This window comes from Pantherophis guttatus, chromosome 6 (genome assembly GCF_059756535.1).
Source record: "Pantherophis guttatus breed Tessera chromosome 6, ASM5975653v1, whole genome shotgun sequence".
Lineage (NCBI taxonomy): Eukaryota > Metazoa > Chordata > Lepidosauria > Squamata > Colubridae > Pantherophis > Pantherophis guttatus.
The window spans coordinates 21492078-21518730 of NC_142068.1; the positions used below are offsets into that span (position 1 = coordinate 21492078).

Genomic DNA, 26653 nt, shown 5'->3' on the forward strand with positions numbered 1-26653 from the left:
CTGCAATGCAATGGTGTTTCTTCAGCTGTGCATTACCATTAACACTATCAGCATGGTCATGATTTAGAGAAAAGACAGTGTATGAAATTACCAATAATTTAGAGTATTTCTTTCTCATCACCCTCAGTTAAGAAACTAAAGTGAAATTGCAAACCATCTTGGAAAGTCTTCTATGACCTAAACACAAAAGCCAGTCAGATTGTTTTAAATGATTTTTAATAAGCGAAGACATTTTTATTTTTTAAATAATTAAGTAGTACTTTAAAAATCTCCTTAGATTTTTTTTAAAAAACTGCCAACTAAACAGATTCTGCTGCAAGAGTCTACTTTTTATAATCTAAGAAAATGATTCTAGATTACTTTATATAATGGGAGAAGTGTGTTTCAAGGAAAAGCAATAATGAAAAAGTGAACTCAAACATTAATGAGAACCTATTTGGAATATCCCTTTTTGCCTCTTCTATTTTGGGTTACTAATTTGGCTTAAGATGGATATAAGTTTTAGATACAAGATTTTTTTTAAAGTAATCAGTTTTGAAGCTGGTTTGGATGAATATTTGTTTCTAAATTTGACTTGAATGGACTTTTTGACAATCTCTTTCTCATTCTTCTGAGACAATGGAAGAGGACGTGACCATTTCTCCACTTATTGACCCTAATGAGAGGAATGGTTTAAAGACTTGTATTTATTATTTATTTTATTTATTTTTCAGATTTCTATACCACCCTTCTTCTTTCGGACTCAGGGCAGTGAACAGCCAAAGTAAAACACTTTATACACAAAAGTTAAAATGGATTTAAAATAGTTAAATAATTTGGCCCATAATTTAAAACATTTCAATTTAAAACCAATTTCAAATTTTAAAAACCCATCATAAAATCAGGACAGCCAGCTAACTGAAAGAAGTAGCTTTTAAGGGCCCGATGAAATTATCCCCTTATCACTCCAAGTAAAACCCAAGCAGGATTAGAGACAGAAGTTTTCTGGAATATCTTTGGAGATGTTGTAGAGTAGAGATTGTCAGGGTTCCAAGAATACATCCATTGCAAATAGAACTCTGAGGCAAGCAGGTTCCTCAAACAACAGGTTTATTGGTTCTATCATATTGGCACAGAGTGGTGAAAACCGACTCTAAAGGTTCCTGTGGATTTCACATAATTAAAAGTAAATTTTTGCCCCCTTCCCAAACAATCGGTCATATGGTCCAATCAACGTGCTGTCCAGTTGCTTGGAAATTTCACTTCTCCTCTTTTCTTTTCTTGGTTCTCAGTGGAAACTATTTTGTTTTAGCTACAAAACCCCAGCTATTTCTATTCCCCCCTCCCTATTCCTCAGCACCATTGTGGCAACACTGAAGCTCCAAGATGGCCTCAGTCAGGCCAGCTTCAGGGTTGATAGAGATTTTAATTGCCCATGTGCACAAATAGTGATGACATTGGTCATTATGAAGGATGACACAATTGTGCTGCATTGTATTCTTTCAGTCTCCAATAAGGCCACACTAACCCTTTTCTTTTCCATCTGCCATGCTTCACCTCTTGACATCCATCACTTATATGAATAACTAGACAACTTTGTGACCCATTGGGTCATTATTACAAAGAAAGTTAATACAGTACAATATGACTAGAATGAATATTAATTTTAGCCTGACCATTTCTTTTACTCCAATGCCAGATGGTCCTGTGATAATCTAAGAAGAGTATGCATCAGACAGAAAAATAATTGTAGTGACAAATGAACTAAATCATGATTTATTTATCTAAACAGATAAATAGACCAAAGGCAGGAAAAAGAAAGCAGTAGGAGTAGAAAGGACTTTTGACTCTCTGATCGCTTCCCCATTGACTTTGCTTGTGCGAAACTGGCAGGGAGCATATCTCAAAATCATGTGACCAATGACCACGACTTTGTGAATAAAAGTGGTCTGAATATTGTGGAAATTTCAGTTTCACAGCAGTAACAGGTCACAGATATTTTACACATTCTTTAAATTAGCGGATTTTAGATGTCTTGATTCAAAAATTGTTGCAACATAATGCACTCTTTGGATTAACATGAAGGTACAACAGAAAACCAATACAACAAGCACAATGGTGGTGTTAGTCGTATATTAATTGCAGCTTTCATTATTTGCACAAAAAACTCCCAAAGTGCTCCAATGCTTTTATTATTTTGCCATTTCTAACCACACTGATCCTAGTGATTATTAGTAATATCTAGCACCTTTTATTTTCTATGTGCACATCATGGAACAATTGAAATAAAAATAAATTCTAGAAAACTATTGATTTAATTGTATTTACTAAATACAAATAGACAAGGGGATTACACTGATGGATAAGAATAGATAAGGGGACTACACTGATTCTATGCCGTGTGCTGTGATTTATTTAATAATGGTTTATTGAATAAATGACACAATTGGTTGGGGTCACACCATATATCAAGCCAAGAAAAAAAAATCTTATTATGTGAACAAAACAAATAGCCAATTATATGACTGTCCATCTATCCTTGAAACTCTGGGTTGCAAAGAAAACAAAAGTATAATGTTCCATAAAAGAGACAACAAACAAATCCCCAAAATGTAATATAATCAAAGGCTCAAAAAGCCCCATCAGGACAGTTTTTGCTCTGAGTTCAGGATTAAAGTAGGATGCAGCCTGCAAGCAAGATGCCTAACTTCTCAAGCAGGAGTGTGAGCAGCATCTGACCAGGGGCACTTCATCTGAAAATAAACACGAGTATAATTGCTGTGTTATAAAACAGAGGACTTTGCAATTATAGCCAAAGTCATAAATTACAGGCCGTAAGATGCAAAATAATGAGAGAAACGAATTCCTCAGCTTTGTTATTATGTTCACAGTTGCTTTGATGGTGCAAGTTTTATTTAGAGCAAGATGTTTTACTGTGTGAATAGCATGCACCTAATCTTAAGAAACAAATAAGAGCATACAAAAGTTGGAAATGGGTAGGAGTGGGGGGGAGAGAAGGAAATGGAAACCGTTGACTTGCATAAGAAGTAGAAGACTAGAAAGAGGCTTTTATTATCAGAAAATGACATAATCACATATAAACTACTCTACTGGATAAACTCACTTGATACCTAAAAGTAGGTGCAGCGGCATTAGCAGGATGAGAGCACTGTTATTAAACAATTGGAAAGTTTCTGTGAATGCACCAACACTGGAAGCTTTTAAGAAGAGATTGGACAACCATTTCTTTGAAATGGCATAGGGCTTCCTGCCTGAGCAGGGGGTTGGGCTAGAAGACCTCCAAGCTCCCTTCTATCTGTTATTCTGTTCTGTTCTCAGTCCTAATTCTAATACATATGTCCAAGTTAACAAAGTATGTAGTTAATGGTATGAATATAGTAAATACAAGAAGACAGCTGTTATGGCATTACTGGCAGTGGTGAGTTGCCCCCGATTCACACCGGTTTTATAGAACTGGTCGTAAAACCGGTGGGAGACTAAGCCCACTGACCCCGATGTCATCAGAACATGTGCGGCCCCATTGCAAACCAGTAGTAAAGGTAAGTAGAACCCACCCCTGATCACTGGGATATACTTTTTGGGAAATTATTGTGAGTAGTTTCCAGTTTAGTTACACCCAGCATACTCCCAGCCGTCCCAGATAAAAGCAAGAATGTGGGATATTCAGTTCAGCAAAAACTATAGCTTGATATTTGTTTACCAATCTCACAAGTCCAAGTACACTCTTATTACAGTCATTGACCAATTTGTTTCAAACAAATCTGGAATTATAAAATACCCAGGAAATTGAGAACAAAAGAAAAGTGCAAAATAGAAGAGCACAAAAAGAGCACTTTTGAACATGCTAAAAAGAAAACATAATAACATTATAAGCAAATGAAATGGCTAATAATAACATAATGTTAAAATACTATTACCTCGGGTAAGAAGAGATAAATTAAGAACCCTCAGGGTGTTAGTGTATTAAGAAAAACTTTTAAAACCAAGGAATCAGAGGTGGGGAAAGCATCAAAATGGGGGTGGGACAGGCAAACACAGGAAAGACAGCTGCAAATAACAAGCAGAAGATAAAAAGGCAGAGGAGTTAATAATAACAATCAACATTATCTCACATTCTTTCTCACAGACACACACAGACATTTCCAGAGTCATTGAATAATTAACATGGATAATTATCAGTGGATAATTAACATGAACAGTGTGAAAGGAAGTGGCCTTTTAAAATTCATCCTTAAGCCTTTAACCCTGTCTTTTTCTTTCCTTGTCTCTTCAAGTCAATGTTGATTCCTGGTGATTGCCTGGAAAAGTCCCTGAAGTTTTCTTGGCAAGGATTCAGAAGTAGTTTGTCATTGCCTTCTTCCTAGACCTGAGACAGTATGAGTGGTACAAACTCAGCAGGCTGGTTTTCATGCCTAAGGCAGAACTACAACCCATGGTTTCCTGGTTTCTGAACTTGTCCCTTCACTACCACAATCAATGGCTCTCTTTTATGTACAGTACCTATTTCAGACAAATGACTGTACAGTCTCCTTTTGAAAGTGTCCTGTGGTGGGCACCCACAACTTCTGAAGGCAAGCCATTCAACTGGTTGATCGTTCCCACTGTTAGGAAATTTATCCTTAGTTCTAGGTTGTAGTACTTGTCTCCTTGATTAGTTTTCACCCATAGCTTCTTATCTTACCTTCTGGAGCTTTGGAAAATAGTTTGCCCCCTAATCTTTGTGGCAGTCCTCAGATATTAGAATACGGATATCACGTCTCCTCTAGTCCTTCTGTTCAGTAGGCTAGACATACCCAATTCCTGCAACCAATCTTTTAGCTTCCAGACCCGTAATCATCTTTGTTGCTCTTCTCTGTACTCTTTTCAGAATCTCAACATCTTTTTTATATGTGGTGACCAACACTGGATGTAGTATTCCAAGAGTGACTGCACTAAGACTTTGTAAAGTGGTACTATTACTTCATATGATCTTGATTCTATCCATCTATTAATGCAGTCTAGGATAGCATTGGCTTTTTTGGCTGCTGCTGTACACTGGCTCATATTTAAGTGATTGTCCACTTGGACTCCAAGATCCCTCTCATAGTTACTGGCATTAAGCCAAGTAATGGTTCCAATTGCCCTCAGTTTGCAGGAACTCAAGTCTGAACTTTTACATCATTTGGGATCTCATCTGAGTTTGGAGGCTCTCACCTGAGATTCTGGGGCTTTATTTAGACCTCTGTGTATAATGCATTTCTCTGATCTCTGTAGCCACTGTTCTTGCTCAGTAGAAGAAATGGTGCTTTAAGTAGCTTTTCCCGACTCATTTATGTCTAGCTATATTTTCTTTATTTCTAGAAGACTTTGTCCACAAGATTTGGGGGCCTTTTCATGTTTCTTTATTAACTTAGGTTTTGCAGAGATAGCATTAAAGGGGAGCACCTAGCTTGACACTGGTAAAGTGGTTAGGTAAAGAGGAGTAAATGAGTTGCCTGGCCTGAGTGATGCATTTAAGACTACAAGTGGACTTTCAGAAAAACAAAATCAAGTTGCTGTTGCAGAAATTTCATTCAAAGAGATATAAAGATAAAGATTTTTCACTCCTCTCTTGTTCCACTCACAATGTGCCTCTTACTTTTTTGTGTGTTGTAAAAAAAAAAGGAGTAGTGGTTTATTAGTTTGTTCCCACTGATTTGGTGAATCACTTGTAATAAAGGAAGCATTCTAGATACGGCTGAATAAACATTCGCTAGGGCAAATCCAGTTTATCTTACTTGTGCCAATAATTCTACTAAAAAGCAATTGGAAGGACCGGAGGAAAGGAAACTAAGAAGAATTGAACTGAGTTTCACTTAGCAGAAAGAAACTATTAATAATTCCCATTAGATTGTATAAGAAGCTGAGTTGTCGAGAAAAGTGATAGTATAAAATGCTTCTTTTTTTTTTTTTGTGCCCTACAAGTAAAAGTTCCTAAAGTGAATGTATAGCTGAAGAAAAGAAGGACAAAAAGCTAATAAATAAGTACATTTCTTACTCCCCCTAAGTCATCAGTATTTAGATGTACATCTTTATGATAAAACAGCCTAGTCATTTTGTTATTCTATATATCTTAACTCCACAAATACATACATACTTTGCCCAGTAGTTTAAATCCCAACTTAAACTACAGAAGAAATCTTCAATAAATGAAATAAGAGAACAATATACAATTCCTCGGCTGTAGAACTGGATGTTCAACTTGTGAATTGAATTTGAGGATTATGCTCTTTTTAAAATTCTTTTCCAAAAGTACAGTATCTAGTTTTTCTGGTTTTGTTGCTGTTTAAAACATTAATCTAAATTTAGTATTTCATATCTGTATATTCAGTATTTCATACTCATCCTTCATTAGTTGTCATGACAGTATGGAATCACATCTTATACGATAACGAACTAAACTTGGCTTAACAACTAAACACAATATATTCTCATATATTGAAACAAATTGGGGGCATCCTTTTGGAATCTGCCACTCTTTGCTGTAGATAACGAAATATTTATTTATTTATTTATTTACTTACTTATTTATTTAGGAAAATTTATATAGCCGCCTACTTGCTTACTGTACAGAACATTTGCTTACAGAAAATAAAAACACAATGTAGGAAAAATAAAAATAATAAAGAATAATAATAATTAAATAATAACTCCCACATACTTAGTGACAACACACACTCAATGTATGAGTTGGTTTAATTAATATAATTAATTAATATAAATGATGTTGGTATAATTCCAATACATTCCATAATACATGGGGCTCCCCTTGGGGTGCACCCGGAGGCTCCAGTTGGTCCAGAATGAGGCCGCGCAGGGGATTATGGGAGCGATGGGGCGCTCCCATGTGACACCTCTCCTGCGCGAGCTGCACTGGCTTCCGGTGATCTTCCAGGTGCGCTTCAAGGTGTTGGTGACCACCTTTAAAGCGCTCCATGGCTTAGGGCCGGGGTATCTACAAGACCTCCTTCTGCCGCCAATAGCCTCCCACCGGCCAGTACGCTCGCATAGAGAGGGCCTCTTCAGGGTGCCGTCGGCCAGACAATGTCGGCTGGCAACCCCCAGGGGGAGAGCCTTCTCTGTGGTGGCACCTGCCCTCTGGAATGACCTACCCCCAGAGATACGCATGATATCAGACCTCTGGACTTTTCGTCGGGCCCTGAAAACACATCTATTTCATCTAGCTGGGCTGGCTTGATCCCATCCTTTCAGTTTTAATTTGAAATTGGTTTTAACTGGGTTGTTTTAAATTGAGAGCCAAAATTATTTAATGTCTTTTAAACTGTTTTTTTAAATTTTATATGTTATGTTTTATCTCGGCTGTTCACCGCCTTGAGTCCTATTGGAGAAGGGCGGTATAAAAATCAAATCAAATAAATAAATAAATAAATTCCACTTATCTTTACTGATTTCATATTAGAGACAAAAATGAGAAGAATGATTCGTCAGAATCATCAAATCTGCTGGTTTGTTTGTTTTGTGTCTTCTGGTTAGTCTTGATCTATGATGCCTGGATTTGTCCCTGCAGATTTCTTGGCAATTTTTTTCAGAAGTGGTTTGCCATTTTCTCCCTGAGTGACAGTGACCTGAGAGAAAGTAACTCAGGGTGTCAAACTGGTGGCCCATAGGCTCGATGTGTCACATGCAGGCCATGCCCACCCCAGCACTGTGAAGGAAAAAAACATCATGATACGTCACGTGACGGCAACATGACATGGCAAGTTTGACACCCATGAAGTAACTGGTTCAAGGTTATATAATTGACTTTGTTTCTAAGGTGAGACAAGAACTTATGATCTCATGATGTTTAGCTTTGTGCCTTAACAACTGTACCAAATTTCAAAGCATTAGATAATGCAAATATTCTGGCCAAAAATTCCATTACTTTAATATTGTACAGCAAATAATCAAAACAAAAAACGTGATAGAAACTAGTATATATATATAGAAATTCAGCTGAAATCCAGAACACAAGTATACTATAAACTATCTTGCTATTGTTCTGTAAAATATATTTGCCCAAATGTGCAAATGTAACCTTACTAAATATAAACTTTACTATAATTAATAGGGAATGGATATCTTTTCATCCTGAAATATCAACTGTTTGCAACTGTAATATCATTCAAAATCTATTTCAGTTTGAATTACTGTGAAATATTATCTTGTCTATAATTCTTATTTCTTGATATATTTGAACAATTTTTTTTATTGCATGCTGAAGGACTATTTGGAAATTTGATCTGCTTTGTGTGCTTAATTTTCCATTTCCCTCTTCTAAACTGAGGTTAACTGATTTAGATGTAAATATGGAAATTATATATGAATACCTATATAAGACTACTTGAGAGATCTGTCAAAACTCATAATACAGGAAAAACCTATTCTGCATTCTTTAAATACATTTAGAAACTTTACAGAATCAGGGGTTAAAAAAAGAAAAGAACACAAAATGCAAGTAGAGAACTTTGCCCACTGCTCAGTTCAACATACCATTAAGTCATTATGAATATCCAGCACAAATAGTAATCAATATACTGCCAAGCTTCTGTAAAAACAAAATATAGCCACTTTATGCAGGTTCTGAATCACAGTTCTGCTTATGAGGATGATAAAATGGTTTGCTTTCTTCTTTTTTTCTTTTATGCTATTATATCATATTTTACTCTCTACAGAGACTCATTATTCTCCTTACCTTCTAACAGAAAGGACCAATAAGTAATTGATTGAATTTCTCCAGGTCCATGAACTGGTAGATGAGGCAAACCCCCCAAAGTGTAGCTGCTTGATGTTGTGTTTGTTTTTGACAAAAGCCAACCAAACTGCAAACCAATATTCTGTAGGAGTTGATTTGGGAGCCAAGGAGTAGCAGCTGGAAACTTTGTTTTGCTGACCTCATTTTTTTAAAAATTTTTTGTAGAGAAATTGAGTTCGGGGAGAATAGAAACCTTTCATTGAATGAATGAGAAAGCACAGTAGTCTTCTGAAACCTTTGCCTTGCATGGCATGGACTCACTGATTTTTGTAAAGCAAGATGGCTGAACACTGAAACAATAGGATCATATGGAAAAGGAAGGACATACTGTGAGAAAAGAAGTACACCTATGGTGTAGCATTCATCGGGATTACAATGCATGTAAATCTTCTATCTTGTGATGTTCTTTATGGTAGGATTCCATTTCCTAGGGCCTTCCATGATTCATTGCAGTCTATTGTTTACAATGGGTGATCTGTGTATTTTAAAAGAGCAGTAAAATAATAAAATTAAGTACCTAACTGCATTTATATCCCTGTAGAGCTGAAACCAGCTCTACAGGGATATAAAGTCATAATGTTCTTTCTCTACCAAAACTACTGAGCTAATTTTATTCATCCCCAAAATGTATTTCTATCACTATCTAACAAAATGAAATTCAATGGTGAAAAAAGTAAGGTTCTACATTTAGGCAAGAAAAACAAAAGGGACAAGGACAGTATATGTGGTACCTTGCTCAATAGTGGTAACTGTGAGAGGGATCTTGGAGTCCTAGTGGACAATCACTTAAATATGAGCCAGCAGTGTGCTGCAGCTGCCAAAAAAGCCAACACAGTTCTAGGCTGCATAAACAGAGGGATAGAATCAAGATCATGTGAAGTTTTAATACCACTTTATATTGCCTTGGTAAGGCCATACTTGGAATACTGCATCCAGTTTTGGTCATCACGATGTAAGAAAGATGTTGAGACTCTAGAAAGAGTGCAGAGAAGAACAACAAAGATGATTAGGGAATCAAGGATAAAACATATGAAGAACGGTTGCTGGAAATGGATATGTCTAGTCTTATGAAAAGAAGGACTAGGGGTGACATGATAGCAGTGTTCTGATATCTCAAGGGTTGCCACAAAGAAGAGGAAGTCAAATAATTCTCCAAAGTACCTGAGAGTAGAACAAGAAGCAACGGGTGGAAACTAATCAAGGAGAGAAGCAACTTAGAACTAAGGAAAACTTTCCTGACAGAACAATTAATCAGTGGAACAACTTGCCTCCAGAAGTTGCAAATGCTTCAACACTGGAAGTTTTTAAGAAGAGATTAGACAACCATTTGTCTGAAGTGGTGTAGGGTTTCCTGCCTAAGCAGGTTGTTGGATTAGAAGACCTCCAAGGCCCCTTCCAACTATGTTATTCTATTTCATTATGTACGTATATACATATTTGAGTCACTTTTGATTCCTGGGAACTGCCTGGACTAGTCCCTGCAGTTTTCTTCGCAAGGTTTTTGAGAAGTGGTTTGTCCTTGCTTCTTTCCTAGGGCTGAGAGAGAATCACATCAAGGTCGACCAGTTGGCTTTGTGTCTAAAATTCCCAGTCTCCCAATTTCTATTGGTGTCTTAACCACTACACCAAACTGACTCTCGGTTGTTACCTTTTTAAAAAAATCAAATGCTTAAAATTTCATCTGTGTTAGATACATGATCTCTCCCACCAATTGGGTTCATCTACACAGTGGTTTCCTCCAATAATCAAGGCAGCAGGAAAATATATTGTTTTGAAAACTGCTGCTCTCACAGTATTTATTTTACTGTGTCTTAAAATCAGGCTGGTAGGGCTGGACAAGACCACAATTATAGTAGGTGGCATCAGAAACTGTGCAGTTACTATTCAATAAAATTAATGAGTTGTATTTCACTGCAGGTCACCTGAGTCATTAATTACTGTGGAATTCCTCCAAAAAGGAGATAATGTTCTTATCTTTCTTTCTTTGTTTCAATACTCATGATCATTCCCCCTGTATGAGAGTTAAAACTATTTTTTTGATTAGTTCCAAGTAGTGTGTTTCTGTGCTTCCAACTATCTTCCATTAAAGTTCTTACTAGGAAAAAAAAAGTTCATGGAATTGTATTCATGGCTTTATTTGTTCTTTTGAAATATTTACATTCTGTCTATCATGCTAAACATATAGACACAATGTACAAAATTGAAAATACTCTGTAAATACAGTGGCATGTAAGAACTAATAAAACATGCACTATAGCGTAATAAGTGGCAGCCTCATGAAGTTTCAAATGCCAAAAATAACATCAGCATTTCTAGAGTAGTAATTTGACTCTAAATTTAACTTTGTTTGTATGTATGTATGTATGTATGTATGTATGTATGTATGTATGTATGTATCCACCCTTTATTATTATTTTTAAATAACTCAAGTGGTTATCAAGTGGTAAAGATATCTAATATTCTTTCCTACTCCCATTTTCCCCATACGAAAACATTTTGAGGTAGGTTGGGCTGAGAAAGAGTGATTAATCTAAGATCACCCAGTCAACTTTCATGCTTAAAATGGACTACAACTCACAATCTCCTGGTGATTGGCCCAAAGTCACCAGCATATAGCTCATGATCCTCTCATTTCTAGCCTGATGTCTTTAATCCAGGGTGGGCAAATGTGGCCCTTTTACAACTTGTGGACTTCAACTCCCAGAATTCCTGAGATAGCTTGGCCACATTTGCCCACCCCTGAAAATCTATAGCCATAAAAAATCTGCTCTTCTGGGATTTGTACTCCTATAATATGAAACTTAGCAAGAATAGCTAATGAACTTGCCAAATTCTTTTAGTGGCTAACAACCCCCCCCCAACTTTAGCATAAACACAAATGAAGGGGTACAGACTTTGGAGCCTCTAGTAGGATTGTATAAACAAATATATTCTGAAAAGTGAAGATTTTAAAAAACAGGAGAAGCAAATTCTGCAACTCATACAAATATGGCAAATGAAGCGAAGCTGCATATTTTATTTCTTCCATAATTAATTCACTAGATCACATTGGTATAGTCCCAACTAGGACAGAAGGTAAATGATCAACAAATTTAAATCTTGCTGAACTTTGTACCTCAGTTTATGATATTGTTTATCAGTAAGAATATATGACTGGTTAGTTGTAGCTGAAACCAGGTGATTATCTAAATGAGCTCAGCATCAGTAATATGCCATTCAGTGTTCATTAGAAGAGAGATACTGGTGTTCTTATTTTCTATAGTTATGAATATATCCAATTAAAAGTATCCAAACATTGAAGTTATTTTATAATAATTTTCATCTTATCCTTCATCTCCATTTGTTTGTTTGTTTGTTTGTTTTGGGACAGAAGAATAGAAGGTGGCTATAGCCCAATTCTTTGAGCAATAGAATGTTAACTTATGCATCCTAATAATAAGCTGCTATGATATACATATGTACCCTCTATTGGGTATAGGTTAGAAATGGCAGACGGCAACCATATCAGTGTGTTTTCCATTCAGTGAGTTATATTTCTTATGGAAACTATTTTGTAGGATATTATAAGTAAGATGAGTGGCATACATGTCTAATAAATAAATAAACGCCCAGTTCCTCATTTTGTAACCAAGTGACCATAACAATTCTTGTAACATTATTGACATGCTTCATGGCCCCAAAAATGACACAATGTTTTACCTGTGAGGATATCAGGCATTTGCCTAATACCCAGTAGTGGGATTCAGCCAGTTCGCACCACTTTGGGAGAACTGGTTGTTAACTTTCTGAGCAGTTTGGCAAACTGGTTGTTGGAAGAAATCATTAAGGCAGAGAACGGGTTGTTAAATTACTTGAATCCTATCACTGCTAATACCCATATCAGATCAGCAACACTTGATAATCTTCATTGTCTTTTCACTAACAACAAGACAAATATTCACACTGATTAAGGGTTAAAGCAACTCACAATGTTTAGTTCCAAAGACTTCTTGAGAATTGTTAAGCCAGCCATTCATAAAATGAAAACATGTGGACAAAAGCAAACCATATAATTTATTTTTATGGGAGGAGGGAACACATGATTATAGTGTGTTTATTATAATAAACTAACAATAAATACAATATAATAGGTTAAAATAATTTGATTTCAAATCAAATACACCTTTAAGTATTTGCCTGGTCCTTCATCAACCAATAGGAAGATGATGAGATTTGATGGTGACTTGTAGCTTAGGAAAGAGTAGGAGATTTGAAAAAAGTCCATAACAAATAGTCAAGAATGCAAAAATGTAGGGAGAAGCACCTGTTTCAGTCGCAGTAGTCCATCATGAAATAGTTCTGTTGTTATGCCAAAGAGAGATGCCAAAAAGTACATTCTGATCACTTAGATGTCACCCAAACTTAACTAAAGAGTTTATCCTATAGATGGTGCTATTCAGTGCTAATGTACACAGCTGACAGGGTCAATCTTTTTTTCCATCAAATTTTTGTAAGTGTGAATTATTTTATGTTTGGTTTGAAGATGAACAACAAATGATATATGTACTGCTATGGATGGATAAATGGCACATAGTTGCTTTCCTTCAATCCTACCTTTTAATGAAAATAAGTTCTTATGCTTGCTTGTACTACTCAAAGATTGAGGAGATACTATGAAGCCTAGTACCCAGTATCTTCTCATGAATTGATAACTAAAACATATTAGTGAACAATTATAGATTGCAGTATATTACAGTATATTATATTAGAATTGAAGAAACCAGATTCACTGGCTTACGTCATCGCCTTGTGGTGAGATGGGTGGCAAACAAATTTAAGAAATGAAAAATAAATATCCCCATCCATTTCTTTTCATGATTTTAATACAGCCAATATTGCTCAGCCTAACCTTCATTAGAAGTTTGTGATGATGATAAAATGGTGTAGGTTCTCCTACATTGACTTACATGTTTTGGGAAAAAAAAGTCATAAAAATACATGCACTGGGGGAAAAGCAAAATCATATTTGGATCACTTAATTCTAGGGAAACATAATTCGACATTTGTTCCAATTTCATTTTCTTCTAGAGTACAGCTACATTTGAATGCATCGAAAACTCTACCGCTGTTCCTTTCTTGAGAATGGGCCCAGGAGATTGGGACATATTTTAACGTACACATTACACTGAAATTTTGTAATGAAAAATTCATAAGGCTTATCATTGCCACCATATTAACTTAGAAATATTTAATATTCAACTGGGAACTTTCAAGAGAGGTACAAAAGAGCTGCACCAAATTGTTCTTCTTAGAAAAATTGATTAAAAACATAATGGTGTTTCCCTACACAAAGTAAATTATAAAGGCTTGCAATTCATCCAAGAATTTACTCAATCTACAGTCATTGTTTTATGCCTGAAATTATTGACAGTCCTGTCAACTGTTCAATAGCATATGAGTACTCTATATGGACAGTAAAGTGAACCATACACATCTGACAATTAACAGTATGATGGGATGGGATAGGATGGAATGGGATAGGATATTAAGGGTATTAAATTAATATAAAGAATTTTTGATGTCTCTTCTCTGTCCTGCCCACAACAGATTGTTCAGAATAACAATTCCAGTCTCTAGATCCCTTTTGAAAATTTGCAGGTTGCTGCACTATTTAGGTTCCTAGCTTGGATAGAAAACTTGTCTTCCATAAACCTAAGTTCATCTGAAGATCCAAGCACCTATTTCTGAATACCCAAAACCAGGAGTCCTGGTTGTGTAGAAAGAACTCTTGATCTTCAGGGATGTCTATATGAAGATTCTTGTGTTACTCATCCTCTGCATAATTATTCAGTGAATAAGACAGCCATTGTTGTTCAGCCTAATCTTCATTATACTTTTGATTGCTTCATGGTACTTATGACTGCTGCAAGATAAACAGATGATAAGAATGTATCAATCTAGGCACCTTATAGATCATTGATGGCGAACCTTTTAGACACTGAGTGCCCAAACTGTGCATGCACATGCCCAAACTAAGGTGTGCATACGTGAACGTACACATGCACGGGCATGCACGCATGTATAGCAGAGACCAAATGCAGGCTGGCAGAGAGCCCAGCAGCGATGGCTCAGCCCTGGTTTGCCTTCTCTGGCATCCAGCCGCAGGAGGAAGGTAACATCGCAGGACGAAATAAGAGGCGTTCGTCAGGGTGGAAGCCGGGAGATTGAGTAAGGGATGGGGCCTCTGAAGAAGGGGAAATGGGGTGATGTGTGGCAAAGGGAGAGCAGGTGGTATGCAGGAGGAGGATTTTGACAGATTCTGAGTTTAGCCACCTCAGACCCTGGGCAGAAAATAGGTAGAAAACCTGCAATAGCTGTAAATTCATTTTTTTTCCCTACAGGTTCTGTGGGCATGGCTTGGTGGGGGTCATGTGACTGAGCGGGCGTGGCCAACTCGATGTCACTCATTGCAAGGTGCCGCCCCACCTTTCCATGAGTGATGTCGAATTGGCCACACTCACTCAGTCACATGACCCACCCACCAAGCCACGCCCACCAAGCCATGCCCACAGAATTGGTAGGAAAAAATTTGAATGCCAACACTGATAGGATTGCCTTTAAAGAAAATGCAACACCTTACATGTGGACTGGCATTGAACGCTGCAAATCTATTACACTTGTGCTACAAACCTTCCATTAGCTGCCAGTAATTTTGTAGGGGCAATCTAAATGCTCGTTTTAACTTCTAAGGCCCTGTATTGTTTGGCACTCAGATATTAGCAAGTCTGACTCTTTAAAGCATAATCAAGCCATCTTCTATAGGCAACTCAGGGGAAAAAAAAACTATGACTAGTTGGCAGATTAGAAAGTTTGGCTCTGATCATACATATACCGTTGTACAAGCCCCAAATCTTTCTAACTTTGGTCCTTGTATTCAACCTTCACTATGGGAAGGTTTGTTTATAAGAAGGAAAAAAAGGACATTCAGGTTTCTGTAAGAATTCTGTAAACAGTCCAAAAATAATGTTTCTATTAATTAATAATACTATTCCACACCATGGCTCTAGCAATCATCTGAAAACACCACTGCAACTATGATCACAATTATTATGATGATCATGATAAAAATGATGCTATCTAAGTTATAAAAGAGTATGTTGCATAGACTGTAAAAGTCACATCTTTCTTGCAAGCTGGCGTTAAGGAGGAGAAGCATAATCAAGGCAGTTTCTTCTTCAAGAATGTAGGTGACTGCAGCAGAAGCTCATACCTAGAAGCTACAGTATGATTAGGCAGGGCTGAAGGACACAGTCAAGACTGGTGTTTCTCAGTCTTGGCAACTTTAGGAGATGTGGACTTCTGGCTGGCTGAGGAAATCTGGTTATTTATTTATTTATTTATTTAGTTAGTTTGTTTGTTTTTTTGTTTACCACCCATCTCACCACCCATCTCACCACAAGAATTGATGTCCACACCTCTGAAAGTTGTCAAGGTTGAAGAACATTGGTCAAGAGGGATAAGACCTCACTCTAGCAGTGGCAACTCCTGAGTGTTCTTTCATTCCAATAATCTATCTAAGCAAGTTGTTTCTAGACTTCATGGCTAACATTCAGATTACGTCTCACTGAAAATAAATGAGACTTTTTATTAGTCATTATATTTAAATGTCTCTTTGATTTCAGTGTCACATCTCATGAGTAATCTCACACTGAATGCTACTCCCTAATGAATAAGAATAACATTTTTAAAAAAAGAAATAAGAAATAAAAGGAAACAGCATGTAATAATGGAAATCTGAACTATGTAAGTTAAACTGGAGCTGCTATTTGCACTTAGAGTTCATTTCTACCGAGAAAAATGTACCTTTCATTAACATAAATTAAATATTACATCTTAACCACTAAATAAAGAATAGTGTCTTGAAATATGGTACAGGTGGCCAGCTTATGGGGAAATGTGTGCATCTGTGCACCTTTCTTGTATGTGCAGCTGTTTTCTGAGATTCCTCATATATCAAGTCTACTCATAGAAAGGAAGAGCAACACATGCTTCAAAACTGAGTTGGAAGAAGCACTTTAGACCAATTTGCTATTCATTAGTTGTTTATCTTTTCCCAGACTTCTGTTTAAGAAGAGAGGCAGCTGCTTTATGAAATATATTCATCAAAATTAAAGTGATTCTTAAAGCAGCTACCCCATTCTCAAGCTCTCATGGATGCCTGAAAAATGTTAGGCATTTTTATGAACTGTCAAGAAATATTGGTGTGAAGGTTGAAGTAATTCTTCTAACTCGTTTTTGGAACCTTTACAATCCTACTGAAAACAATGTTGTCTACTGTTGAGCCAGGAAGAGAAATCCAATGCTGACTTTCTCTTTGGAAAAAAAAAAGTTTTCCTGAATGAAGGAGAAATTATTGATTTTTAAAAAAAAATTGGCAAAAAGGAGTATTGGGCAATGGCTGATTTTCTTGGCATAAGTTCCATGAGCTTTTGCATAGCATTAGAACCGTTATCATGATCAACTCTTTCTCAATATAAATTACAAAGATTTCAAGCTGTGAACTTCAGTAGATAATAGTTGAGAAACATACTTCCTACATTTCTCTTGTAAAAAACAACAACCACAGAATGTAACACAATGACAAATCAAAAAGAGTTTGACTCTTGCTGCACAACCATCCAATTTATGTATTGTGTAAAAATCAGCATCAATTCAAAAAGGAACTTCTGAAATCCAAGCTCCATAATTCAGGTAAGATGATTAGATAATTTAAAGAGTCATTAAAGGGTATCAAAACAAATATTTGTTAATTAGATGAGGTTGTTTTGATGACCTGGATCTTTGTAGAAATTTCTGCTTTTTTACTTTTTTCAATGTGTAGTCTTAATAAGTAAATCTTTGTCCATTTTTAATTGGAGGATTTTCTCAGACTAAAAAGTGAATTTATTACAACTGACCTATAACTGACCAGGCTTTAACAGATTTTGTTGAATATATTTTGTTAAAGTGGCCTTATTACTAGCCTTGTAAAAGTATCTGTTCTGCATTCGGACAAACCTAACCCAACTGATCATCTATTTATAAGGAGAAAGGATATAAATATGGAAATATGGAATTTATCTATGTAAATTCAAAGGCAGAAAGTTGAACATTGCCACAAAAAGCAAAAGTGGAAAGATGAGAATTTATGAAGAGGGTCCATAATTCTATATTTTTAATTGTGCTGATGGTGATCATATTATTTTATACCGCAGTCTGGATCAGTTACCCATTTTTGTATTGCTTTTGCTCTTGCATTAGAAAGGATTGATTTTTCTAAAATGCTTTAAGCTTTACAATTTCCACTTTCTGATCAACAGTTTTCACTTATAAAAGAGAATATTTGTAGCTCAAGGTTGAAATGTGGGTTCCCTGATGCTCTCTGATCTTGGTTGTTTTCTTGCATCACCCAGATGTAGGTAACATTATCAGTGCTAGTAGGGAGTGGATTTGCATGTCATCTTATAGTCTAGTGCAGTGATTCTCAACCTTCCTAATGCCACGACCCTTTAATACAGTTCCTCATGTTGTGGTGACCCCCAACCATAAAATTATTCCTAAAACCATTGAAAATATGTGTTTTCCGATGGTCTTAGGCGACCCCTATGAAAGGGTCATTCGACCCCCAAAGGGGTCCCGACCCACAGGTTGAGAACCACTGGTCTAGTGGCTTGCACTGTCAGTGTTGGTGGGGGTAGTTTTGGTTGTTCTTTGGTGTGTTTTCTGTAAGTTTGTTTGGGAGTTCCTTAACTTCTTCTTCATTATTAGTCTGGTGTTCATACTGGTGTTAAATTCTGCTCATTGTGATGTTGTTTGCTGTTGTGGAGGATGTTTAGGTTTTTTTGTTCCTTTTTTGGCTTGTTGATTGTCTTTTTTCAATGGTATGTAGATGCTATTTACAGTATGTCTATATGCTATTGATAGCCAATTTGCCATCAGGATGATCTGTCCCCGTACCCACACACACACAAACACAGCCAGTCGAGGGTTAAGGAAACACTTTGGAACGCACCCAGGTCTTATCTCCCACTTGGCAGTGATAGACACACCGTCTGCCAAGTGACTTTATTTTCAAAGTAAAACAGAAAGATAAATACTCAAGAGTCCAAATGTCTGACACTTTAAATCTTTCTCTCAGCAGTTCCGGACGAGGCTTTAGTGACTATCCAAGGTTTGCTTTGTTCGTCACAAGGATCCTTGACCACCACCCTCTATTATATAGTCTCTGGGGTGTGCTCCAGTGACTCAGTTCTAATCCCTAGCACGCCTCCTAAACTGCTGCAAACGTTTATCACGCCTTCGGAGGCGTGCGTCCAGGAATGATGTTTCTTCATCACTCTGATCCGAACCAGCTGTCTCCTCTCCCTCGGCCGGCACTTGAGACAATGCCAGAGGGGAGGGGCCTGGAGAGGGAGGCCTGGCTGACTCCTCTTCCTCATGCTCGGAGCTTTCTTCTTCCGATGGGACAGGCTCAGAGGGCGGGGCCACAACACAGGAGTTCCAGGAGTTCTCTATCATTTTTGGATTTGGCTTGGCCACAGTTTTCCAGTTAAAACTATGGTCACAGTTTTCCAGTTAAAACTATGATTGTGAAATTAGGGAGTTTTCATCATGTCTTCTGACTCTTACTTGATGTTTATGATTGCACTCTACTAGACTTCATCTGTTTGTCCAATGTAGGGACTGTTGCAAAGATGACTCCTGTTTTTTGGGGTTTGCTAGATCTTTTGGTTTACTTAGGATGTTTTGGAGGATTTTAGTTGCTTTATGTGCTATGCTAATCAGCAGACAGAATACAGAATGAAAACCTGCATCAATCAACACCTAGATAAACAGAGACTAATACCAAGATTAAACAATACCGCAATCAAGGAGCTGCCAAACAAGCTAACAGAAATCAGGCCAATCAAAGAACCCCCCAAAGACCACCCCCACCAGCCTCTAGAACAGGGATCCCCAACCCCTGGTTTACACCTGGGCCACGCGAATGGCAGGCTGGGGCACACACATGCACATGCAGCTTGAGTGCACGAGCAGAAGGCTGGCATGTGTGCACTGCACACATGCGTGCAGCTCAACGTGTAAATCAAGCTGCACACGCATGCGCTTGCCTGCTAGCGTGCCCCTCAAAGGGCCTGGTCTCTTTCTCCTCTCGCCAGGCCCCTAGGCTGCCTGCAAACATTGGGGACCACTGCTGTAGAATATAAAATGAAAGCAAACCCACTCCCTACCAGTACTAATGATGTTACCTAGTTTGGATAATGAAATGTCTGTAGAAAAATGATGAAGCTCAGAGAGCATCAAGGACTCTTCATAACAGTTTTCAGTCAAGCTGTCCAATAGTATTCAGTCTCATTAGGAATAACAAAAGGAAATCTTTGTACTTAATCCAACGTTCTGTGCCTGAACTTTTATCTTTCAATTAGGTATAACACAAATTGTAGTAAAGTGGACAATATTCAGAGCTAGTGAAATGTAAGGGATTAAGGCTCTTGGCAGTTTGCCTTGCTGACATCAGGTAGGTGTAATAGATTTGTAAATGCACACACTTAATGACACAGTGGCTGAGTGGCTAAGAGGCTGAGTTTGTCAATTGAAAAGTCAGCAGTTCAGCGGTTCAAATCTCTAGTGCTGCATAACAGGGTGAGCTCCCGTTACTTGTCCCAGCTTCTGCCAACCTAGCAGTTCAAAAGCACATAAAAAATGCAAGTAGAAAAATAGGGATCACCTTTGGTGGGAAGGTAACAGTGTTCCATGCACCTTTGGCATTTAGTCATGCTGGTCACATGACCATGGAGACATCTTCTGACAGCGCTGGCTCTTTGGCTTTGAAATGGAGATGAGTACTACCCTCTAGAACAGTGGTTCTCAACCTTCCTAATGCTGCAACCCTTTAATACAGTTCCTCATGTTGTGGTGACCCCCAACCATAAAATTATTCTTAAAACCATTGAAAATATGTGTTTTCCGATGGTCTGAGGCGACCCCTGTGAAAGGGTCATTCAACCCCCAAAGGGGTCCCGACCCACAGGTTGAGAACCACTGCTCTAGAATCAGAAACAACTAGCACATATGTGCGAGGGGAACTTTTACCTTTACCTTTAATTTCAAACTCTGAGTTATAGGTTGGATATGCATTGGGACCATCTAATAGGAAAGCTGCATAAATGTCTCCAAAGTCCTATAAAACTAACAAACCAATCTTAAAATTGCAGGAAAATATCTAAGTAACCTTAACATTTTGACTGCAGTGGCTTTTCTCTACGATAGTATGCTGGTCATGTTTTAATTTGTTGTGGGTATCATCCGTAATGGATTTTTTCCCCTAATTTATATTTACTTTTTTCAGTAAAGAACATTTGTTACCTGCCTTCCCCATTTCCATTTTGTGCTAAAAAAGGATAAAGATAACATGGAAAGGTACAAAAGCACAAAGAAAATGTGTAGATAAAGAAAGGGGAATGAAAATTTGAAAGCCAGAATAAAATGGCAGAGAATATTGAAAAAAGTAATCTTTTGTTCTTTAAAGCACAATTAAGACACATAGAGAATAGGCTGAATGTCTGACATACAATAACAGAGGAAATAAATAAATCTGTCCTGGAAAATAACAATGCAATTTGTAGAGTAACATTGGATTTAGATGGATTACTCTGCCTCTAGAGCCATTTTCAGAGGTTTGTTGAAGCATTCATATTGGCAGAAGGGTAGGGTGATAAAAAATCAGCCAGATGATAGACATAACATCATCATGGAAGCCATCTGTTTTGTACGTGTCATGCCTGCATATTCCTCACTCCAATAGACATTGCTGCCCTGAATGATGGGCTATTCTCCTTGACTATAAGGACTATTAAGGAATGGAACACCCTGTCTCCTGAAGTTGTGGGCCCTCCAAACCTTTTTTGGTGGTTTTCAAAAAAAAAAAAAAGACTGGAGACTCTTTTGACCAGAATGATGTGACGATTCCTATCTGGGAAGGAGGTTGGACTAGAAAGTTCCTATGATTTTATGAATTTTTTCTATTGTTCAAGAACTCTATCTAAAAAGATGAACTGAAGAAAGAGGAAAGCAAGTCATCTTTATTATTAGGTAAAGGTAAAGATTCCTCTCGCACATATGTGCTAGTCGTTCCCGACTCTAGTGAGCAGTGCTCATCTCCATTTCAAAGCCCAAGAGCCAGCGCTGTCCAAAGACGTCTCCATGGTCATGTAGCTGGCATGGCTAAATGCCAAAGGTGCATAGAACGCTGTTACCTTCCCACCAAAGGTGGTTCCTATTTTTATACTTGCATTTTTATGTGCTTTCGAACTGCTAGGTTGGCAGAAGCTGGGACAAGTAATGGGAGCTCACCCCGTTACGCGGCACTAGGGATTCGACTCACTGAACTGCTGACCTTTCGATTGACAAGCTCAGCGTCTTAGTCACTGAGCCACGAAAACCCTTCTTTATTATTAGTTCATCACATGTTCAGCCAGATGTTCATACTGGGTTTGGCATTTTTGTCCACCTCTCAAGACTTTCCCAAGGACTTCGGATAGGCAGATATAGATGTTTGATGGTGTTTAAAGGTATCATCTCAGGATGTAAATTCTTCCAAGTAAAGCTGTCTTTTGCAGTTAACTGGTGGTAAATTTCTTCATGCTGATTAACTGGTGGTAAATTTCTTCATGCTGTTACGCAGCACTAGGGATTCGACCCACTGAACTGCTGACCTTTCGATCGACAAGCTCAGCGTCTTAGTCACTGAGCCACCACATCCCTTGTTTATTATTAGTTCATCACATGTTCAGCCAGATGTTCATACTGGGTTTGGCATTTTTGTCCACCTCTCAAGACTTTCCCAAGGACTTCGGATAGGCAGATATAGATGTTTGATGGTGTTTAAAAGTATCATCTCAGGATGTAAATTCTTCCAAGTAAAGCTGTCTTTTGCAGTTAACTGGTAAATTTCTTCATGCTGATCAAGAAGTGTTTCAGTTGTTTTGGGATTGCACCCAAGGCACCCATTACTATTGGTACTACCTTTTCTTTCTTTTGCCAGTCATTCTATTTATATTTGCAGCTCTTTTTATTTTGTTATCTTCTTGATAACAAAATATAAAGCTGTCTCCAATTATCATTATCCAGAGGTTTTTGTCTTCTTGTTCACAATTGTTAAACCTGTAGTGTGATGGTGCCTGTCTGCTAACATTCTAAAGTCCCTGAGCACTTTAGTTTCTTTGTTTTCTATGACTTTCTCTATTTTAGTTCTTGCCTGCAGGCAAAAGATATTTCTTGCAGATCTTCCAATACACCATTGTTGCTACCTTGTCATGCCGTTGCTTGTTGTCAGTCTGGGTGATCTTCTTCCAGCAGCTATCCAAGTGGGCCAGTGGTGGGTTGCCCCTGGTTCTCACCAGTTCTATAAAAACGGTAGTAAAACCGGTGGGAGGCTCCGCCCACTGACCCTGATGTCATCAAAATGCTTCTGCACATGCACAGAAGCTTCTGCACATGTGCAGAAGAGTGCATGCATGTGCTCACGCACGGCCCTGTTGCGAACCGGTAGTAAAGGTAAGTAGAACCCACCCCTGAGGTGGGCCACTGTTTCTTCAGCTTCTTTGCAGAGGTGGCACTTGCTGTCTTGCTATATTCTCAATTCTGGCTTTCTATGCATTTGTTCTTAAGGCTTGGTCTTATGCAGCTAGAATTAGCCCCTCTGTATCTTTCTTCAACCTTTCCAATCTTAGCCATTGCCAGGTTATTATCTGCTTTGCCTACTATTTTATTTTTTATTGTATTGGCCATGTAAATACTTCTTGTCATGTCTATTTTCTGTTTTTCTTTAGTTTTTGTTATAAGCCAATTTGGTCTTATAAGCCAATGCCAGTGCTCAGTAAGCCTTCTTGCTATACTAGTTTGAGTGCATCTTGGAACTCAGTTTGGCAAAAGCACCCGGTGAGAAAAAGGGAGATGGGGATTTTTAGTCATTCCTTAGGCATGAAAACCAGCTGGGTGACTTTGGGTCAGACACACCCTCTCGGACTAACGCACCTCACAAGGTTGTTGCTGTGAAGAAAATAGGAGAGGGAAGGACCATTAGTTATGTTAACAGCTTGAATCATTTCTAAAAATAATAAAGGTAGGATAAAAATAAATAAAATGAATAGTTAGAGGGATTTAAAAAAGTCATAGCCAACAAGTCTTATTTACATTTCCTCACCCAAGCAGGTACCTATTACCGTTTATATTCCCACTAATCAGCAGATGACAATAGCCATGAAAGAAAAGCAGTGATTAAAAAAAAAACATTAATACCATTGCCAACTACTTTAAACTCTGCTTTCTGAACCTTTATAAAATTTTAATTATTTTATACTGAGGTTCATGGCAGAAATGCTGATAACAAAAGCAAAAGTCCAGGGAGAATAAGAAAATGGATTGATAGGGCAGCTTATAGCAGGACAAAAAGCAAAAAAAGATCCACAGGTACTCTGTACTCGTACGTGCTAAATGCTGCATGACAGACACCTAGGATAAAAAAAATTATTAATTAACTAGCTATTCCCTATCTGCAGCAGTTAAAAAGAACCAAGCAATCTGCTGGCATATGCCTAACTTCAAATGATAGCCTAGTTAAAATATAATGTAATACATTGATAGCAGGTCAGTATATTAACAAGAGGCCACAAAGTAAATGATTCCTTTCACAAAACCATCTAGCAGTCTTACATGAAGGAAACCAAGAGCCTTTAAAGGTATGCATTAAAAAATCATATTGTTCACTTTCTTTAATGTTCTAAGTAGCCAATGTGCACCTCTGTTGGCATAATCTTCATAAACAGAGAACGTTCATGTATTCCTCTTTTATTTGAAACTTTGAGAATATTGTTTGGTCACCAATAGCCATTTTCTACAGAAAATAGATGTAACTTGATGCCACACTATCTTTTCTTCAAAAATGTTTTTAATATTTCATGCTTGCCTTGTGAATAACCTAACCTATAGAAAAATCTGCATGTTCATCAACCATAGAATTTTTAAAATTTTTATGTTTATATGCTTAGAAAATGAAAATCAAGGGAGGAGTGTAGTAAACCAATCAAAACTCTGTTTTGCAATTCTTTGAGGAGGAAATATATGTTGTAATAACAAGAGCAGGAAATTCTCTCCACGTCCAAAGGTATTGTGCAACTTTGCTCTCTGTTATTCTAGGGCTACTGGCTCTGAGTTGCAAAAATCTGTACAGCAGCAGAGACAGACAGAAAATTCTACCACTTTACTTCCTGCTTGTGGTGAATCAGAGTTTTGCAATCGTTAATAATATCCTAACTGGATACTGAGATGAGTTGATGCAGAGAAAAAAAGTTTGATCAGAAATTGAAGACAAAATAAATTGCAGGAAACAGAAATGAAACTTTATTTTATTTATTTTTATTTATTTATTTGTCAAGAACGTATTAGGTAATAAGTATAAACATGGATTGGATACATAAAATAGATACAAATAGAGGAAACATTGGGACAGGGAAGTAGGCACGCTGGTGCTCTTATGCAGACCCATACAGACCTCTTAGGAATGGAGTGAGGTCAATAGTAGCCAGCCTAAGGTTAAAATTTTTGGGGGTTTGTGACGAAACTACAGAGTCCGGTATATCTATATCTATATCTATATCTATATCTATATCTATATCTATATCTATATCTATATCTATATCTATATCTATATCTATATCTATATCTATATCTATATCTATCTATCTATCTATCTATCTATCTATCTATCTATCTATAGATACAAAATTTCCCAGGGCATCTGGAAACAGTCAGGTAGTGCATTCCAGGCGTTGACTACTCTGTTGCTGAAGTCATATTTTCTGATATCCAATCGAGTTTGGAGTGGTTCACTTTAAGTTTGTATCTATTGTGTGTAAAAAAATAATATAAAACTATTTTATGGAAGTGTATACTGTTAACACAAGTTCAGAAAACTATTTACACCTTGGTCAATAATTTACTTATGATCTTTAAACCGCTCTTCACAGTTGGTAATGGTAACATACAATTCATAACAGTTTGCAAGTGTAGCCAAACTTGGGAAGAGAGAGGGAAGGGAAACCACAAAGCCAATATATTTATTTCATTGCTGAAATAGTTAAACATTTGGAATGTTTTAAAAACTAATTTAAACAAAGTTGGATAATTTGTCAATAACAAGCAAAGAAAAATGTAGCTCCTCTTACCTTACTAAGAAAAATCAAACAAGGCAAATGGTAACCTAACTGATTCCTTTTTGATCTAAAAATGCTTGATATAAGTATGAGTGGGTTGTAATGCTACTTACGGTTAAACACTGATTGTGCCATGTTGTTGTTTTTTATAAGGTTGAGCAGATGGCTGAGGAGCCTACCTCTTGGAAAGATAGTTTGTCAGTTATGGGCATAATTCCTAAGATTACTAATCAATCCTTGTCCTTAAGTACTGTATTTCAGCCAAGAGGAGCAGTTGCTAACATTTATTTTTTATAAATCTCAAGCTAAAGGGTCATGGTGGCGCAGTGTTAGAATGCAGTATTGCAGGCTAATTCTGCTGACTGCCAATTGCCAGCAGTTTGGCAGTTCGAATTTCACTAGGCTCAAGGCTGACTCAGCCTTCCATCCTTCTGAGGTCAGTAAAATGAGGACATAGATTGTTGGGAGCAATATATTGACATTGTAAACTGCTTAGAGAGGGCTGTAAAGCACTGTGAAGCAATATATAAGTCTAAGTGCTTATATATATTGCTATTGCTTTTGCTAAAGGTTTTTTCCCCTCATTGGTAGGTTTTATTTTAGATTTTGGTTGGTCTATTCTGTTTCTATGTACATGTAATATGTGCAT

General features: G+C 37.3%; 1 protein-coding gene across 3 annotated transcripts in view; it reads left to right on the forward strand.

Moving 5' to 3' along the window:
- The window catches only part of SI (sucrase-isomaltase), a 161204-nt gene that overhangs the window by 29947 nt on the left and 104604 nt on the right, over window positions 1–26653 (forward strand). The window contains exon 1 of one of the 3 annotated variants that reach the window (XM_034439060.3): window positions 24513–24531. The exons of the other annotated variants lie outside the window; for them this stretch is intronic. The gene's annotated coding sequence lies outside the window, so the exon portion shown is untranslated. Of the gene's footprint in view, window positions 1–24512; window positions 24532–26653 lie in introns of those variants that run through there. 3 annotated transcript variants of the gene reach the window in all.